Genomic DNA, 19,171 nt, shown 5'->3' with positions numbered 1-19,171 from the left:
CTATGACTGGCACCCGGCAGATGCCAGGACCCCTGGACTGGTGGTACGTAAAAAGCACTATCCGAATCGTGGCCGATGCCAGCACTGCCTCGACTGGCTTCCGTGCCGGTGGCACATAAAAAGCACCATCCGAATCGTGGCCGAAGCTAGTGCCGCCTCGACTGACTTCCATGCTGGTGGCACGTAAAATGCACCAATCTGACCATGGCTGATGCCAGCCTCGCCTGGCACCTGTGCAGGTGGCACGTAAAAAGCACCCACTACACTCACGGAGTGGTTGGCGTTAGGAAGGGCATCCAGGTGTAGAAACATTGCCAGATAAGACTGGAGCCTGGTGCAGCCTTCTGGCTTCTCAGATCCCCGGTCGAACCGTCCAACCCATGCTAGCATGGAGAACGAACGTTAAACGATGATGATGATGATATAGGCCTACTCGCTTAGCCAGCGGGGTGGTGTCATTTGAAGGCTAAAATAATGTGAAGCGCATTGTGACCAGCAACATTTGATAGCCTGGTCGGTCACGGTGATCACTGTGATATATATATATATATATATATATATATAAACAAGAAGGGTAGTAATATTATTTACTACCAGGTGCCCAGCACAAAAGACGAATTAGTCATAAGACAAAAATATTATTCATATAGAAAAATATTATTCATGTAGTTATACAATTAAGGGCTCCTAAATTAAGATGCCGAGTGCTGGGAACACAGAAAGGGGATGAATTTATCGAGAGTGAAAATCAAAAACGTTTACCGATAACTTTAACAACTCGTACCGCGGTTCCTGCTTCTTTCTAGCAAAACACAGAATATGTTTGCTAAGGCTAGCTTCATCAGCGAGTCGCCTAAATTTAATCGAGGTCTGCAGCGATGTGGGACCATGTGTTGAACCCGACTACTAGCAGATCTTAACTTTTCAAATCTCTGCGCAGACGCAAAACTTACACGGCAGTATAGGGCATGCCGGGAAGAATTTTACGAATAAATCCATCATGTAATATGCGAATATAAACAAGAAGGGTAGTAATATTATTTACTACCAGGTGTCCAGCACAAAAGACGAATTAGTCATAAGACAAAAATATTATTCATATAGAAAAATATTATTCATGTAGTTATACAATTAAGGGCTCCTAAATTAAGATGCCGAGTGCTGGGAACACAAAAAGGGGATGAGTTCCCAGCACTCGGCATCTTAATTTAGGAGCCCTTAATTGTATATATATATATATATATATATATACACATACATACATACATACATACAACAGACTTCTTTCAGTTTTTGTTTACCGAATCCACTCACAAGGCTTTGATTGGCCTGAGGTTATAGTAGAAAACACTTGCCCAAGGTACCATGCAGTGTAAGTGAACTCAGAACCAAGCAGCTGGCAAGTAAGCTTCTTACCACCCAACCATGCCTCTGCCTATATGGAAGTCAGCCCTGCAAGCTACAAAAGTATTGATTATATTGTAATGCTATTGCTTACAGTAATAAATCATCTTAAGTCAGTGTTATCTGCATATAGAGTAAGGTGAACCAAAGAGAACATTTGCACATATAGTACCTTAGCCATATATATTACGTTTTCAATTATGTTTTTGGAAAGACACACTCTCAATGCTGCCATCTGCATCTCTCAGGTAATAACATTCGTTCTCTAAATCTTAAGAATCCATAGATGACCAGTGAGCTTATCTCTTGTTATGTCAACAAAAAGAAATTCCCCTCCTGAATACTGCACTTAACTCTATTAATTAAATCCAATCCATCAGAGACCAACAGTGTTAATGTATTTTAATTAAAGACTCAATCAAAATTCTCAGTATAATATTAATTATGTAATAAGATTTCATTTGGTCAAGACTAACATATATACTAAGATGTGAAGTTAGTGATATTGTACAAAAGCCTTTCAAACATCAGTTATATTGAAAATTAATTGAAACATATGAGCAGTCTCAGCTTTAGAAATATAGTTATGAAATGGTTAGTTTTATATAGGAAGCCTTCATTTCTCTTGAGAGGAATTCCAGATTAAGAAATAACTTGCCACAACTGATTATTGTAGAGAGTTTAGACCTACATCAAATTTGTGTGAAAAGAGCTATGATCAAAGGCATTCCAGCCATGACCATCTTGTGTTTATAAAGGCTATATTAAAGAATGCATCTGCCTTTATAAAATAAAGACTATAGTATAATAAAAACTAAAATTATGAAGATGTATTATGTAGTCTTTGTAAAGACTAATTTGGATAATGCAGTCTGCCTTTATATACAAAATAGTACAGATGGGAGTAATTTATGGGAAATTTGGTTGCTATTTCTAGCAGGTCAACTGACCATGCTGAGCCTTCTTACTGTTGAGAGTTATACTACTTACAGTTAGATGAACTGAAGAGGACACCAGTATGTGGATACTCAATCAGCCAGATGTATCAGTCAAATCTTATTCACATCAGGTCAAAAACGAAAAAGGAAAGAAGGTATCATGTTGTCATGGTTACAATAGGATTGAAATATAAATCTAGGAACAAACCAACAGGGGAGTCTTGAAGTTGGGGTTTTCCAAACTGGAGTAAATTTATTCTTTCATCTTCTCTCTTATTTTTTCTTTGTTTCAGTCATTGGACTGAGGCTATGCTGGAGCAATGGTTTGAAGGTTTTTAATCAAACAAATCAACTCCAGTATTTATGTTTTTTACTTTTATTTTCAAGTCTAATGCTTATTCTGTTGGTCTCATTTGACAAACCACTTTATAATCAGGGACATAAACAAACCAATACTGGCTGTCAAGTGGTGTGTAGAGGGGAGGCTTGTGACAAACATCTACAAAGATACACAAAATATACATACAAACATACATACATACATACATACATCTATATATTTATAAATAGCAAAATGTCTGTGTATCTGTGTGTCCTTTACACAAATCCAGTTTTTCACGTAAAAGGCTTGCATTTTCTATGGGCTTTCAAAACTGTCTGAGGGTGGTCATGAAGATCTTTTCATTTCCCCAATCACCCCAGAAAGCCATTAAAAAAAATCGATAAACCAACCCCTTATGTCCATAAGTTATTTTGCAACCAAATTTGAGTTTTTCGCTTTCTTCTGCCTTCTTTTTTGTCCGACTAATAGCATGTGCACAATCCCACTAGTTTTCCATGATTATGCCATTCCAGGCGTGAAAACCAAAGTCCAATGAATGTTAATTACTCTCATAAAAAGCTCCAACTAGCTCATAAACAACAAAACTGGCTTGGGCTGAAATGTGATAAGAAACTTAACTCTTGATTTAGTGAGACATTTTTACTGCGACCCAGCAACAAACAACAGGCACTAGCACTAGACCCAGCAACGCCAGGTCATAGTGCTAGTACATACATACAAACATACATACACATACATACACACACATACATACATACATACATACATACATACACGCACATGATTGGCTTCTATACAGTTTCCATCCATTAAATTCACTTGCAAAGCATTGATCCGCTTAGGGCTATCATAGAAGACACTTGCCCAAGGTGCCTTACAATAGAACTGAACCTGAGTACCCATGGTTTCAAAACAATCATCTTAGCCATGCATGCACCTATTTTTCGATTTCTATATATATTTTTTTTATTTTCAATAATAATTTTTAAAAATTTCAAGTTGAGAAAACGATTTTGAAGTGGGCCTAGTTTTTAAAAAGTATTTTCATTTTATTTTCTTTCTAACCACTTTGGAATTAATGATCTGTATTGTATACTTCTTAATTACTTGTGTTGCTAATGGAGTAGCCTAATTCAGAAGATAGTGTTTTTGTTCTGTTATCCATCCATCATTAGTTCATAAAGAAGTGAAGTGATATGGTTATGTGGTGTTTTTGTTGTTATTGTCATTTGAACTTATAAGGATAATAATGTATGAAAACAACATTTTAAATTTCTTTTTGTCATTTGTTTTATTATAGTAGAATATAAATTCCAATTAGAGAATAAAACAAAGTGGGGGAGTTTGCCAGGGAATAAATAGAACACAAATGGTTAAGTGACCATGCTCTACGTAGTGCTTGATCAACTGAAACCACTAGCCAAATATTTTACGAATTACACACTGTCATTTTTTTTTTCTAATTTTGGCCCAAGGTTAGCAATTTTGAAGGGAGGGCTAAGGAGATTACACAAATGGCAGTGCCCCAGCATGGCCACAGCTCATGAGCTGAAACTAGATGAAATAAAGAAAAAAGAACCTCAGTGCTTTACTAGTACTTGTTTTATTAACCCTAAAAGGATGAAAGATAAAGTTGACCTTGGCAAGGTTTGAACTCGGACTGTAAAGAGCCAGAAAAAATGCTACAAAGCATTTCATCCAGCATGTTAATGATTCTGCCAGTTTTCTTGGTTTGATATACAAAAGGATGGAAAAGTTTAATAGTTAGTAAGGAAACTGACCAATAAGTAGTGGAAACCCTTGTGAGATTTTAATCATGAAACATTCATTCCTATTTTAGAGTTAATGTTTTGAAAGCTCTGATGCCTCTTTCTAATAGAAAACTTTAATATAAGAAACCTTTCCCAACTCAAACCCCAATATGACCCATTTCTCAACATTGATGGTCTCGCATTAATGGCCACAGAGAGACATATTGACCGAGTATGGATGACCTGAAGGTAGAAGGCTACAGTGTGAAGTGTTTTATTGAACAGAAGTCACTTCTGTTGAAATCCATTTGCATTCCAACAGTGAATACAGTGGTTTAGTGGTTACAGTGTTGTACACAAGATGGTAAGATTGTGATTTCAATTCCTGAACCAGGCAATGTATTGTGTTCTTGAGAAAGACTCTTCATTTCAGGCTTCTATAGTTCACTTAGCTAGTAAAAATGAGTAATTTGATGAAATTGAATCGCAACAGGCCTGGCAAGTTGATGATAGATGGTGGACAGGCTTAAAACACAAACGAAAGGGAACTTTCTGACTGATAGGCCATAGGCCTACCTGTTTTTTGAGGTATTACCTATTACAGGAAAGACCTGTTCAAATTGCTTACATTTAATGTAAATCAAACTGTATGCAGCGAGAGGCTATGAATTTTTTTCCAATTTGCAGATAATCAAGACTTATCTGTGGAAATCTCTGAATAGATATGTCACATTGTATCTTTCTTACCAGGAATAGACAATGGCTCACAAACTTACATATCACAGACATCATACTTTGTGTTGCAATAAAAGACCAAAACAAGAGTTCTATGAAATATATGTGCTTGATACTTTAATATATTTTCAGAAAAATACAAGAAACTGTGTCAATAAATGCATGAAGTTGATTAGTTGTGTAAAAGTGCTTTTATTTTAATTTTAGGTGTGTATATAAATGTATATACATCACCATCATTATCCTTTTAAAATGCTCTTTCCTATTCTCACATGAGTTAAACAGAATCTGTTGAGGTGGATTTTCTACAGATAGATGCCCCTGTCACTAATCCTCACCTTCACTAACTTACAATAACCACATGATGTCCAAACAATGTGATACTAATTCATACACACACACATGTATATGACAGGCTTCGTACAGTTTCCTATTTCTTTATTGCCCACAAGAGGCTAAACATAGAAGGGACAAATAAGGACAGACAAATGAATTATGTCAATTACATCGACCCCAGTGCATAACTGGTTCTTAATTTTATTGACCCTGAAAGGATGAAAGGCAAAGTCGACCTTGGCAGAATTTAAACTCAAAACGTAACAGCAGACGAAATACCGCTAAGCATTTCACCCGGCGTGCTAACGTTTCTGCCAGCTTGCCACTTCGTACAGTTTCCATCGATCAAATCCATTCACAAGGCTTGAAGCTATAGTAGTAGTCACTTGCCCATGGTGCCATGGAGAAGGAATCAACTGGAAATGAAAATTCTTAAACACACAGGCAAGCCTGCATCAATGTATATGCATGTATGTTTGCATGTGAGTGTTTGTGTATAAGCATGTATGTATGCATATGTGTGTGTGTGCATGTATGTAGGCATATATGTATATGTGTGAGTGGTTGTGTTTGTATGACCAATTTAATTCTTCAACAGTGGACTGTTCTTTCTTGCTACAAACCACCATTTGTTTCTTTTTAATGCAAGTTGTACTAATCAATGATACTAATCAATTTTCAATGACTTAAGGTTAATCTTCATTATATAAACACACACACACACATACACACACATAATCAAAACCAGAAAAGGGAAGTTAATGACAAGGGTTATTTAATCCGCATTACAGGTCCCCAGGCAAATCTATGTACAGGGTCTTATAGTATATACTTATTGACAACAAGCCACAGCATACATAGATCAGAACTGGGCCCCTGGACCCAAAAGTTCCCTGACATCTCAGGGCAACCACTGTGCCCTAGCCTTGAGATGGTACTGTTCGTAACCCCTTTCAGGGCTTCTGAGGTTGCAGGGAAGAAATTACCCTTCCATAACTTGGTTGAAATGCTTTCAACATTGTAGACTCTTTTAAAGTTAGCCAAGTGCTAAGTGGCAGCAGTGTGAAGGCAAGTAAGAGATGACACCTATGTACAGGGTGGGCCAAATTCATGCTCCAGTAACTTCAATACTCTACAGAATTGTCAAAGTCATGCTTCAGTGCTTCTAAAAAATTGAATAAAATAAATATAATAATGATGACCACGTGTACCTGTACATGATGAGCAAAATGAATAATAATGAGAATAATTTAATGTAAATAAAATGTCAAATGTTTTGGTGCCTGACTTCTGGCTCACCCTATATATGTAAATACATGTGTGGTGTGTGTGAGCATGTGTGTGTGCATGTGTGTGTGTGTGTGTAAGTTGATATAAAAGCAGGATTATATGCATGTGTATGTGCAAACGTTTGAGCATGCACTTATGTTCATCCATGTATGTGTGTCTGTGAGGTAGCGTATGTTTTGTATATATTTTTGTATGTGTGCGTTTTTGTGCAGGTGTGTATGTGTGTGTGTGTGCAAGTATGGGTGTATACACACACACACATATATATATATATATGTACTAACAATGCTCTGATGCACACACATATGTATGTGTGTGTGTGTGTGCATATGCTACAGCTTGTATGTGTGTGTCTGAATGTGTCTGTGTATGTCTGAGTATCAATGTTAACATACTCTCTCATGCATGCACACACACACACACACACACACACACACACACACACACACACACTCTAAAAAAAAAAAGTAAGAAAAATGCCAAAAAATAAACCAAGCAAATGTCACTATAAAATGAAATAATAAATTCAATTTGATTAACTGTAAATAAGGCCAGAGTCTAATTGAGTTTAATTAGGCTTAATGGATAGAAGCGAAAACAACAGCAAACATCATCGCTCCTCATTTCCATCTCGCTCGTATTGACAAAATTTAAAGAAAAAAAAAAGAGAATTAAAAAGCCACCTTACTCAACAGTGTCAACTTACTAGAATTTTTATACTGTCTTGTAGTAGTAGTAGTAGTAGTAGTAGTAGTGGTGGTGGTGGTGGTGGTGGTGGTGGTAGTAGTAGTAGTAGTAGTAGTGGTAGTGGTGGTGTTGGTAGTAGTAGTAGTGCTGGTGGTGGTGATAGTAGTAGTAGTGGTGGTGGTGGATGGTGCTGGTGCTGGTGGTAGTGGACGGTGTTGGTGGTGGAAGTGGTAGTGGTGGATGGTGCTGGTGGTGGTTGTGGAAGTGGTGGTGGAGGTGGTGGTGGTAGTGGACGGTGCTGGTGGTGGTGGTAGTGGAAGTGGTGGTGGTGATAGTAGTAGTAGTTGTAGTAGTCGTGACGGTGGTGGTAACTGTAGTAGTAGTGATGGTGATAGTCGTGGTGGTGGTGGTGGTGGTGATAGTAGTAGTAGTTGTAGTAGTGGTGATGGTGGTGGTAACTGTAGTAGTAGTGATGGTGATAGTCGTGGTTATGGTGGTGGTGGAAGTAGTAGTAGTGGTTGCAGAAATGGTGGTGGTGGTAGTAGTTTTAGTAGTGATTTTAGTGATGATGGTAGCCGTGGAACTATTTAGTAGTGTTAGTAGTGTCTGCATTTAAAGGGGTGGCAGTTGTAGTTAGTTGCTGTAGTAGTTGTAGTAGTGGTGGCGGTTGTGCTGGTAGAAGTACTTGTTGTAGTGATAGTAGTGGTGATGTTAGTAGTAGTAGTAGTAGTAGTAGTAGCAGCAGCAGCAGTAGTGTTAGTAGTAGTAGTAGTAGCAGCAGCAGCAGTAGTGTTAGTAGTAGTAGTAGCCTCCTCTCATCAGTCAAGTTGCCAAATTGTCCTTACAGTTTTGGCCAGTTACACTTCAGATTGTTAAAAATCTGGCTGGCAACTGTGTAATTTAAAGATTTGGCTGTTATTTCTAGCAGATCTAGTGACCATGTAGTGTCTCTGCCATTGATGGTGTATCAGAAAAGCAGGTCAGCTTGTATGCATTAACTTGCCCCGAAATGTGTCCATATTACCAAGACTTATTTCTCATATGGTACTGCTGTAGCACAGCACTCTGTCATGGGCACTTCTTGACATCAATATTTTCCTGGGTCCCGTATTTCCTTTCTTTGACGTCATTCTATTTCGACATCGATTTCATCTTATTAGAAACGATAATTTTCCCTGCGTAATTTTCTCTTTTCTTGTAATTTAGGACACACATACTGGTTGTAATTCACATCTTTATTTGTCAATTGGTCAGCTATTTAACCAGTTAATTAATCGCGTGTTTGATTAGTCGCTCGGTCAATCGACCAGTCGTTACGTTTGTCGAATTCACTTCGTTGCCACTTTTTACCTCATCAGTGATATGTCTAGTCTTGAAGTAGACCTGGAGGAGAGACAGCATGTCATTGGTAAGACAGCTAACTAGGATGAAAGATAGCTGTTTAAATGACCGAACAATTATTCAAATGGTTTAAATGGTAGACTAGTTGACAAATGAAGAAGTGAAATAGAATCAGTGCGTGTTTATTATTGGCATAATGATCCTCCTGTGATACAACAAAATATATTTCAACACATGAATCTTGCAAAGCAAATACAAAAACAAAATTTGCTGTCAATTTGACTGAAATTTCTCGTCGGTTTTTTGACATGGAATTGACATACTAAATTTTACAAATTTTACAGGTGCAGGAGTGGCTATGTGGTAAGTAGCTTGCTTACCAACCACATGGTTCCGGGTTCAGTCCCACTACGTGGCACCTTGGGCAAGTGTCTTCTACTATAGCCTCGGCCCGGCCAAAGACTTGGGAATGGATTTGGTAGACGGAAACTGAAAGAAGCCCATCGTATATATATATATATATATATATATATATATATGAATGTGTGTGTTTGTGTGTATGTCTTTGTCCCCCCCCCCAACATCGCTTGACAACCGATGGCGGTGTGTTTATGTCCCCGTAACTTAGCGGTTCGGCAAAAGATACCGATGGAATAAGTACTAGGCTTACAAAGAATAAGTCCTGGGATCGATTTTCTCGGCTAAAGGCGGTGCTCCAGCATGGCCGCAGTCAGTTGACTGAAACAAGTAAAAGAGTAACTTGATTTTGTTAAGCAGATGTAGAAGCAATTACACGTAACACAAAATACAGGACTGTTTTACTCGGATATTTTCAGCGAAGCTGAATTGCTATTTTTAGGTACGTTCGTTTGTTTCAGAAAGCTTAACTTGATCCTACTTATTTCTATAAAACGAACGATTCTGATAGAATTCCAGAAGAATCCCTCACAATGCTATTTTCGAACTCGTACAATATGATCATATTCATTTTGACAAACACAATTTATTCAAAGCATTCTTTGCATGCTTTCACGCAGATATTCGTATCGACTTACGGTTATGAGAAGAACCGTTCTCACAATGACATAGATATGTTTATTCACTGACAAAACACAAATCATTTTATATTGTCATTTGAAATATGGTTATTTCACGTGAATTTCCTTGCGGACATTTCAGTGAACAGATGAATGTGACTATCATATTTTTGTGAATGTGAATTCTTCCATATCATTGAAATACGAAATCGTAAAAGTTCTTTTTATATACCTTGCTGTTAGCTTCAGCATGCATCATGAACTAATATATTTTTCGCATTATCCTGATTTGACAGCATCATTCATTCCATAGATGCCTTAATTTTTTGTTTTACTATGCATTTGGTCAGACGGAATTCTGCTTCAACGCATTTCGTCTGATTTAAGACAAGCATGAAAAAGTGGACATTGAAAAGACGACGACGACAACGACGAAAACCTATGCTTTTTGCAGTTATTTTGTTCATCACTTTTGATCTGTTGAAATCAGGAAAAATTTTTAAACGAATTAAATGAATTCTGAAATACAATCAATCACTCCAGTTAAACTACACCAGTAAATAGCAACAGTAGAATGCAAACAGCATATCTGCGGATGAGGACTAGGTGCAAAGCGTATGTAATCTCCTCGTGCGACCCATACCTAAGTTTGTTGTGAATTAATAACTACAAAAATGCAGTGTTATTCCTGTCTGTCGGAAGAATACTTCATCAATGTCACCTGCTAATCTTTTCAGGGAATTTATTAGTAGATAATTGGGGCGGCTATGGGGACCAGAATGGGTCCTGGCTACGCCAAAGTTTTAGCGTAGTCAGCATACGCTGGATACGTTGAAGACTGACATCTTTAACTAATTCATTGGACCCATACCAGATCTATATGTTCGTCACATTGACCTTCGAGAGAAATTTGGCCAGGGAGAACGACAATGATTTTGAGACCTGGAAAAGCCCTTTCAAGATGCATGAGAGCTATGAGTAATTTTTTTGGTGGAGTAGGAGAGGGGCCAGAAATATATATACGTGATGCCTCTTTAACAATCTTGGCCTCAGATCCATGTATCAGCTGGAAACTGCGCTTATAGGCTCTGGGAACAAATAAACTCACACGGAGAAGAGATACAAGCACCTAATTCAGGGAAACGAAGGTCATTGTAAGTAACGACAGAAGAAGCAACGAAACGAAACAGGTTTCTCCTTTTGTGTGCGTGCGCAAGTGGTTTGAAGCTTGTTGTTTACTGAAACTTAGTAATTCAGTTGACTGGTCCTTTCGAGTGGGTTCTTTCTAGAATGTAGTAGTAGTAGTAGTAGTAGTAGCAGTAGTAGTAGTAGCAGCAGCAGTAGTAGTAGTAGTAGTAGTAGTAGTAGTAGCAGCAGCAGCAGTAGTAGTAGTAGTAGTAGTAGTAGTGGTAGTAGTAGTAGTAGTAGTAGTGGTAGTAGTTGTAGCAGCAGCAGCTGTAGTAGTAGTAGTAGTAGTATAGTAGTAGTAGTAGAAGTAATCGCAGCAGCTGCAGCAGCAACACTGTCTTATATATGTGACTTGTGCACCAGGAAAGAGGAGTCTTTTGGGGTTTTAATGGATTAATCAGAGAAAGTCTGCACCCATGACTTTAATTAGGCATTCGGGACCGATGGGAGAAAGAAAGAAAGGAAGAAAGGAAGAAAGGGAGGAAGTTATCCTCAGATTTGAAACCTGGACTAGATGCTTCCAACAAAATGTTTTCCTCAAAATTCAATTAAGGGCCAGGTAGTGTAGGAGCGGGTGACTGATGAAATATACCATTCAAGAGCAGGAATGGTCTTTTCGAATGTATTTCACACAGCTTCATTTTATTTAACTTCATTCATATGAATTTGATCGATCAGTAACAGTGCGGAATTTAACCTGAAATCTCACTGGTGCAGAACCGATAAAATCTCATGGTGTAAGTCACAAAGGTGTGCCTAAGATATTTCGAGAGTTAGGAACTGCAGCACCACTCTTAACTGCTTCTCTTTTCCAGGAATTTTATCATCGCAGATAACTGTGGCGGCTATGGAGATGAGAATGTCGTATTTCGGTAATTTCAACCAATCAATGACATGTATTCAGCTGAATAAAATTACTGCTGTTGTTTGTCAACAACATATTCCGGCAGTGTATATTTCGTTTGTCACTGTTATTTATGACATATTTCATCTCGGTTACGTTTGTATGAATAAACGAGTGTATCTGAAGCATGTTTACTTCATGGCACCACCATAATCGTTCGTGCATTTCAAAATTTTCACCCAGTTCACCAGACACACCTTTGAGCTATATGGTTGCCACAGAGACCACCCTAACTTGCAAACAGCTGAATTCTTTTATCTTTTTCATGAACTCCTTTAACCCTATCTTAGATTTCATTGTCACTATCCTTGCTATCCCAGTTTCTTGAATATCTCAGTTTTTACTGGTCACACCAATCTTTGATTTGGTTTTTTAAATATACAATCACTAACTTGCACAATTGTATCGGTTCTACCACATTGTAAAGGCGGTGGGCTGGCAGAATCGTTAGCACGCCGGGCGAAATGCTGAGCGGTATTTCGTGTGCCGCTACGTTCTGAGTTCAAATTCCGCCGAGGTCGACTTTGCCTTTCATCCTTTCGGGGTCGATAAATTAAGTACCAGTTACGCACTGGGGTCGATGTAATCGACTTAATACCTATGTCTGTCCTTGTTTGTCCCCTCTGTGTTTAGCCCCTTTGTGGGTAATAAAGAAATAGGTATTTCGTGTGCCGCTACGTTCTGAGTTCAAATTTCGCCGAGGTCGACTTTGCCTTTCATCCTTTCGGGGTCGATAAATTAAGTACCAGTTACGCACTGGGGTCAATATAATGGACTTAATCCGTTTCTCTGTCCTTGTTTGCCCTCTCTGTGTTTAGCCCCTTATGGGTAGTAAAGAAATAGGTTCAACCACATTGACCAAATTTGCAATCCATTATTCATAATACCTATGCCTTCGCCCTTTCTGTAATTGAGACTTCGAATTCAGAGTCAACCGCGCGAAATGATTATTACGTCACACATCGTGGATACCCCTAACCACCCGCTGACACCGCATACCGTCGCACCCGCAAAGTTGATTTCTGTCACCCTCATGCCTCATATCTACCTTACCACCAACTGCTTCCCTTTCCTCACCATACAGGTTAACTAATTGCTCCGATGTATCATTCCTACTACTTCCAACATATGGTTATGTTGGGTGATGATGCTTTGAATGAAGAGATAGGTTATCAATGGGGAGCTGAGCAATAAAAAATTATTCTGGTAATGGAGACAGCGGTCTCTTCGGAAGGAAGGGCAAAAGCATCCACAGAATATGTGGATGCTTTTGCCCTTCCTTCCGAAGAGACCGCTGTCTCCATTACCAGAATAATTTTTTATTGCTCAGCCCCCCCATTGATAACCTATCTCTTCATTCAAAGCATCATCACCCAACACAACCATTTCTTCTTCTTTGCTGTTGAACAATACATTTAAACTACAAACCACATAATTTACTGCATAAAATGTCGACTTTGTGGTTTGTGTACTAGAGAAACAGATATTATAAGATCGGCAAAACGTTTAAGGGAGCACCTCTTAGAAGGCCACTGTAGTGGATTACTTTGACCTGTCATTTCAACCCTTCCAAACATTGCCACCTGCATCTCTTTATCTGCAATGTCATTTTACACCTTGGATCAACGACCTCTGGTTTTAACCGTAAACAACATCTTATCTTTCATTTAAGAGTAGTTCACCTTGGAAACACCGAAACATCGACTTCTCACACACGGTTAATATCCTTCTGCGCAATCCACAATCTTTTAGTCTTCTGCATCATTCTTCCCATTTTCTCTTTTATCGACAATCCATCTACGCCCACCCTACTGCCGTGGGCTCATTCATTCCAACTACACTGCAGAACACCTATTGTGTATAATCCCGTATCTTACCTCGCTTCTCTAAGAAACAGACACATACGCACACTTACCTCCTTATATACATAAACTTTTATACAAAACACACCGTTATACTTCTTTCACACCAACCACGTTGTCATTCATACATATCTATACACACCCACACAAAATGCTGGCACACACTGTCCGTTCCACAGGCACATACACAATATTCTTGCATCTAGTCTCCTTTTATTCGATAAAACACATAAACAAAATACTACACAAACACACACACGTATACAAGACATATACCATTATATCTATCTCACACAAACTATACAGCCGTATACACTTTACCTATAAACATTCATACAACCTACTCACCCCATCACGCCCACATACGCTTGGTCTAGCTTGTCACAGTTACATTGATTTATCGACCAGAAGCGAATGTAAATAAAACCATTGTTATACGTTATCTTGCAGTTTTGCTTATTATGGACTGAATTTAGAATTCTATACAAGTCTATCAGCCAATGTTCCGTTGAAGTTCTCTCATTGGTCATATTTGTGCAGATATATGTTCAAGTCTAAAAGCCAAAATTTTTGTGTGAACAATATTAAACAGTACACATTTGTAATCAACAATTCATGATTGAAAACTGACAGCTAAAATGCTGATATGAATCAAACATTCATTTCTTTCCTCTTGGACAAATGCACCGAATGTTACGCTCTGCAACAAGCCTACAGTTTTTCTTTTAAATTTAACAAGTAAACGTTATATCAACAGTACAAAGATTTCACCTCAAAGCAGACCTGAGCAGATCTGACAATTTGATTACGAACGTGATTAACAACCTAAACCAAGCAAATGCGCGTGTGTGTGTGTGCGAGTGTAAATAATATATTATATGTATGTGTATATATGTATAAACACATGCATAGGTATGTGCATCCAACCATCGAGCCATCCGTCCATAATTATATGAATACATACATACATACATACATACACACATACACACACACATACATACATACACACACACACACACATACATATATATATATATATATATATATATGTTTGTATGTATGTATGTATGTATGTATGTATGTGCGTGTGTGTGTTATTTCTTTATTTAGGGGCTAAACATAGAGGGGACAAACAAGGATAGACAAAGGGATAAAGTCGATTACATCGACCCCAGTGCGTAACTGGTACTTAATTTATCGACCCCGAAAGGATGAAAGGCAAAGTCGACCTCGGCCGAATTTGAACTCAGAACATAAAGACAGACGAAATACCGATCAGTATTTTGCCCGGCGTGCTAACGTTTTTATTTCGTTATTTCCCACAAGGGTCTAAACATAGAAGGGACAAACGGATTAAGTTGATTACATCGACACCAGTGCGTAACTTGTACTTAATTTATCGACCCCGAAAGGATGAAAGGCAAAGTCGACCTCGGCGGAATTTGAACTCAGAACGTAACGGCAGACGAAATACCTATTTCTTTACCACCCACAAGGGGCTAAATACAAAGAGAACGAACAAGGACTGACAAACGGATTAAGTCGATTACATCGACCCTAGTGCGTAACTGGTACTTATTTAACTGACCCCGAGAGGATGAAAGGCAAAGTCGACCTCGGCGGAATTTGAACTCGGAACGTAACGGCAGACGAAATACTGCTAAGCATTTCGCCCGGTGTGCTAACGTTTCTGCCAGCTCGCCGCCTTTAATATGTGTGTGTGTCTGTGTGTGTGTATACTTCCATACACAGTTACATACTGAACAAGCAATTACAAGAGTAAATTATTAGAATAGAAAGTAGACACTCATAAATTAAAGTGTTATTAAAAAATCTTATGTGGTGAATCAATATCTAAAAGTATTTATTTTCACACACACACACATATACAGACATAAATGTACGAATCAATAGAAAATGTAATCTGATGTTATCCACGATGGATTAAATAGCTAAGGAACACCTTGCAGAGATCGAGAATAATAGCTTTCGGGCATTGAGTGTTCTGCTATACTGTGCTGCGGTTACCGTTCGCCAACAGATGGCAATAACAGAAATCAATAGTATCGAGAAAAACAATCAAAATGAATTACCTCTCTTTAAACCCGTATTGACAGACTCAGAAAAAAATATTGGACAATTAGAAACTGTCATTAAGTGCAAAATGAATAATAAATTCACTAATCGCCATCTGTAACTTCATGATGAGTTATTTAAGGTTTACCGGAAATGTTGATAAGCTAAATTGCCCTTAAATACAAAGTGCGAGCGATAAGTCCGCTATCGTAAAAAAAAACAAAAAAACTGCTAAAAGATAATGCCATCAATCGTAAGTTTGCACTAAGCCCTCTAGCAGTATATCAAAGCATGGAATGTCATACCATCAGGGTTGCAAAAACCTATCCCCAGATGATCTTGAGTCATTTGGAGGAGAGATCTAGAGAGTAAACAAACAACGCGACTGTGATATAATGAGTTTAGGTGAGCTACTGAATGAGTAATGTGCAAATATCACATCCAAAACTTATGTAACCACGATGTAAGGTCTCTGGAACACTTGAGGGGTGCAGGTCTTATCCCGTTACATTAAATTATTTGTCGGAAGGAAAACCAAGACTTCGAATATCTTCAACAGCATAAATAATATTTATTTTTCTGGATTCGCAATAAAAAATAAATATATACATATATTTCCTTCAGGGCGAACCGGTAGCCATGGGCCATGGGGCTAGTCACATTAGTTAAATTGTGTGAGCCAAAAGCTGTCTCATTCCAGCGTAGAAGGGCTTCTCCACGTGTTGGCTTGCTTGGGAGAACCACGAGGACGCGTCCATTCAATTCAGCTGAAGCTTCGAAAGAGAGAGATCCAGCGGGAAATCTTGCTGTTGGTAGTTTTCTGCGCATGCGCATGAGGGAACTTCCGGTGGCCTACCGGAAGAAATCCAACTCTGCGCATGTGCGCTGAAGACTTCCAAAAGGGCGTCACTACACTTAAAATATCAACAGTGAAACGTTACTGACCGTTGCAAAACTGCAAAACGTAGATTGGATAGTCTTTTATTGGTACAGAAAGCTTAGTTAATCTATTCAAAAGAACAAGTAACACTGACCGTAATGTACCGGACTAGCAGATAGTGGCATGTACAGTAATAATGGCTGAAAACAAGAGATGAGCAGGCAGGAGGAAAGAAAGGAATGTGGAGCTGTGCTAAACAGCTCCTCGTCAACAAAGCTGATCTTAATGAGGTAAAAACAGCCATACCGAAACTCGTTGACTGTATGGTTAGACTATAAGAAAGTATTTTACTATTTCTCACTTGTCAAAATTTCAACCGTTATATTCGTAACCATTAAGAATCTGACAATAACATTGTCAACTGAACTATCGATAAAAACTGAAGCTACTTCTACAGTTCCGAACAGAATTAGGTTATTAACAGGAATATTTTAGGATAATACCTTATCTGTTGTGTTTTTTTTTCTGTCCGAAGAGTAAACATACTGTCATTTGTGTTAAGGAAATTCAAAAGCTACAAGACAGGATTTGCAGATGGAAGAAGTAAAAACAATTCCACCCAGATGCTTTTTGTTGGTAATTTTGGGTTGTACTCGGGTTATATTCCCGACACCAACAGACATAAAACTAGCCACAACATTCTTGGTGGACATAGGAAAAGATTTGAATGATGAAAAATGCTCATATTTGGTAATCAATAGAGAAAAGATTGTCAACCAGGCAAGGAATATGAATACAAATGGCCTTTCTGTTTCCCCAATTCCAATGATAAATGCTACAAATATCACAGGATTGGCGAGAACATTACATTAGCTGGTTCCGTGATTAAAGTTAGAGTAGCAAGAGAACACTTCGGCATACTTTGGAATTTATGGAAGTTAGATCTGTCTGCATTCAATAAGATTGCATTCCACAATGCATTCAGAGTTCCAGTTCTTGTAGCAACATTTGGGATACTAAACTGGACATTTGAAGAAATCTGCAACTTAGATATCTGAACTAGAAAGATACTACCATCAATGATTGGTAACTTCTACATCGACAGTGACACCAACAGGATTTATGATGGTTGGAGGAATGGAATTAGAGGTGTAGAATCAGTTCTGTGAGAGTTTGAGTGACGCATTGTGTTACTTAACAACCGGTGTTATTGTGTTTACGTCGCCGTAACTTAGCGATTCGGCAAAAGAAACTGACAGAATAAGCTTAAAAAACAAAACAAAACTATAAGTACTGCGGTCGATTCATTCGATTAAAGATTCTTCAAGGCTGTGATCCAGAGTGGCCGCAGTCTAATGATTGAATCAACTAGAAGATAAGGATAAATAAATGAAAAGAAACCTACGTGGCTACAAATATTCATAAGCCCTAGAAAGGTAGTGATCAAACCGATTCAAATTTTCCAGTTACAGCTGATTAGGGGTTCAGCAAAAATTTCTAAAGGATTTCTGGAATCCGCCAGTTGAACACATGTACTCAGTCACACATACTTAAAGGGGATCTATCTAGTTTTTTTCATTCGCAAAATATGCATTTTTTTAAAAGAGAGTAAAAAATCTGAAAATCGACTATAATATTGTAGCTTTCCAGTCTCATTGCTTCGAAGGTATGATGATGTGGCACCGAGCTGGCAGAATCGTTAGCATGCCGGGCGAAATGCTTAGCGGTATTTCGTCTGCCGCTACGTTCTAAGTTCAAATTCCGCCGAGGTCGACTTTGCCTTTCATCCTTTCGGGGTCGATTAAATAAGTACCAGTTACGCACTGGGGTCGATATAATCGACTTAATCCGTTTGTCTGTCCTTGTTTGTCCTCTCTGTGTTTAGCCCCTTGTGGGTAGTAAAGAGATAGGTATGATGATGTGGAGAAAAAAATGGAGAAAAACGTTATAGAGGTTTAAAAATAGAAAAAAAAAACTATATTTTTAGCTAATAGCGAGACAAATTTTCTGCGTTTAGCGGAATGGTGTCAACTTTAAGATTGTACCCAGTGAAATTTAGAGTTTAGTATCTGACTTGTTCATTGTAGGTTTCTGAATAAATAGAAATACCAAATAAAATCAACATGTATCACCTTACTGTTTCTTTTGTCTCTTTATTGATTGTATGGTTTTATTATTTTTAAAGTTTATAATATTAATATATTTGTCTGCGTGTGTTTACTTTATGCGTATTTCAATATTATGATTACCTGTCATGTATTTGTGTACATCATTAATATATAAGTGCATGTGTGTGTGTGTGAAAAGGGAGGCGTCTGTCTCTAAAACTTCAAAGTTTAGTAACGTTTTCATGCTTGGTTTTGTAAAATATGATAAGAAATAACACTGGTCAACAA

Source organism: Octopus sinensis, linkage group LG9 (assembly GCF_006345805.1).
Source record: "Octopus sinensis linkage group LG9, ASM634580v1, whole genome shotgun sequence".
In the NCBI taxonomy this organism is placed as follows: Eukaryota; Metazoa; Mollusca; class Cephalopoda; order Octopoda; family Octopodidae; genus Octopus; species Octopus sinensis.
Note: the sequence above shows the minus strand (reverse complement) of the source record.